Genomic DNA, 2,630 nt, shown 5'->3' with positions numbered 1-2,630 from the left:
TTTTTCGCCTCTCATTCCCTGGAGCCCCCAAGATATTTTGTTTCAAATCCACTTCTTACTGAAGAGAATGAGGTACCTGCTGGACCCTCTCCGGTCCCCCTTCCTCCACTGCAGAAGGAGGAGGCTGTCCAGTCTCGGCTCTCCCTCCCCTTTGCCCTCCTCTTCCCCCAGGCTTGCTTGTTCTTTCTTATCTCACCTCTGCTCCCTTCTTTGACTCTTTCTCCCATTTTTTTTTCTCTTTCTGTTTCTCTTCCTCTCCAATCCTCCTCCCGCTCCCGCCCCCATCCTCCTTGCCCTTTCTGCGCTTGGCTTCTTGGCTTCTCAGTCTTTTTCCTTCTTCCTTCCATTTCCTTCCCTCCCCATAAGGACCCCAAAGGCAGAACTGATGCCCCAGCCCTCCACTCACACGCTTGACCCTGGGCAAGTCACTGACCTCTTGGGCCTCAGTTTAACAGATGGTTGTCTTGGTTACGTGAGATCACATGGGTGGAAGCGCCCAGCACAGTGTTGGGCACTCAGAAAAGTATTGCCCCCTCCCTTACCTTTAGGAACTCTTAGCCTCCAGGCGTTGGATTACCCTTCTTGCTGTTCTGAATTGCTTAGAATCTGGGTGCTACTAATCCAATGGTTTTGAATAACAGTGGTCTCTGGGGTTGTGAGGAAGGGAAGAGGCCCCTGGTGCATTTTGGGAGGAGAGGAAGTGGAAGGAAGGGTAGGGAGGGCTTGCTGGTGTGTGAATGGACACACATATTGGTGTTCACTGCACAGACAGTGGAGTTATTCTTGCCCATTTTTAAAGCTTGGTGGCCCTGGATCCTTTTCGGGCTTCCGTATCTGGGCCCCTTGGGCTTGGGATAATGGAATCTTTCTTCTCCTGGGGGGCCTTAAGACTTAGGCCTGAGGAACACATAGCTGACAGGGTATGCTGTCTGCCTCGTGGAGCTGAGGGCCACACTCCCTGCTTCCAACCAGCACAGGTTCTGCGTCTGTCCCTGGATGCACCCCAGTTTCCTTGGGCTGACACTCAAGGCTCTTTGCTTATCTTGTCTTGTTTCTTGCCAGAGGATGGGGCCTCACTGTTCCCTTGTTCTTTTCCATCTTCTTGCCTTTGCTCAGGCTGGTTCCTCAGCTGGATGTTCCCTTTTCCTGGCATGTTTTCCTACCTATGGACCTGACCGAATTAATTGTTCCCCAGTGCACTTAGCACCTCTCCCTTGTTCCCTCACCTCCTCAAAGACCATGCTATCTGTTTACATGTGTGTTTCCCTTGCAGGTCTGGGAACTCCCAGGGGCCCAGGACTGCCATATTCACATTTGTGCCCCCTTACCAGGCCCCGCACATAAAAAGTTAGTGATTTAAAAAATGAATTAATAGATAAATATGCATATAAACAAACCAAACCAAACCAAGATGGGAATGAATGAATGAATGAATGAATGAATGAAGACATCATGCAGGACCTGTACTTATGGAGTAAACCCACCCCACACACATGCAGTCAGCTAGGACATGGCCTTCTTGATGGGGAAGTGAGGAACAGGGATGAAACTGATGCCCAGTCAGCAGCCTCTCCCTTACTCTTGGGGAGGGGCCTTGGTCAGGTTCGTAGGGAGTCCTGAGGACTTGTGACCTTGACCCCTTGGAGAGTCCCAAGTACAGATTCAAAAAATCAGTGAAGATGGAAGTGAAATAGATCTAATAGTGAACCCAGACCTTGTGAATCCCTAGTCTCTGCTGCCAGTGAGGAAAGAAACTCTTGGGGGTCTGAGATTCCACTGACAAGAAGGAGGCAGGCTAGTCTTAGTGGGAAGAAGGTAGAAAATAAAGAGTTGGACTACACATGGGAAGAAACTGAATGCTCAAAAAATTCTTCTCCAGTGCAGTGGACTCACTGGGGATCAATGGATCAAAACTGTCTCTGTTCATCCTTCTGTCTTCCAGACTAGATCAGGAGGTCTCTGAAGGTAGGGATCTTGTCTGAAACTTCTATTTTCCCATCACTCGGCATAGAGCCTGGAGGTCAGTTAATATTGGCAGGATGCATAGGCAGATAGATGAATGGATGGATTGATGGATGGATGGATGCATGGATGGATGGGTGGATGGATGGTTGGGTCAATGGATAGGTGGTTGGATAAATGGATGAATGGATAGATGTGTGAATGCATGAATAAGTGGACAGATGGGTGGATGGATGAATAGGTAGATGAACAGATTGAGAGCTGCATATACAGTGGATAAACAGATGAAAATATAAGTGGATTAATAACAGATGGATGGGCTAATATATGAGCATTTCAATGGCTAGATGGACAAGTAAATAAACAGGTGAGTGGATGTATGGGATGGACCAGCAGATAAATGGATGGACAAATGCACAGCTAAATGAACTAATAAACGAATGTATGGTTGGCTTGATGGGTGAAAAGATGGATGGATCTTGGGTAGGAAAATGAATGGATGGGCCAACAAGAAAGGTTTTTAAACTAGGAAGACTAAATTGATATTCAGGTATTGGTAGGGGTGGGGAAACTGAGAAATCTGGGTTGGGAATAAAGCCCCTAGAGATTTGGAAGAAGTGGGGGTACTCAGAAAACTGGGAGGGAAGGTTGTAAGAACCCAGGAGCCT

This window comes from Canis aureus, chromosome 21 (genome assembly GCF_053574225.1).
Source record: "Canis aureus isolate CA01 chromosome 21, VMU_Caureus_v.1.0, whole genome shotgun sequence".
Classification (NCBI taxonomy): Eukaryota; Metazoa; Chordata; class Mammalia; order Carnivora; family Canidae; genus Canis; species Canis aureus.
Note: the sequence above shows the minus strand (reverse complement) of the source record.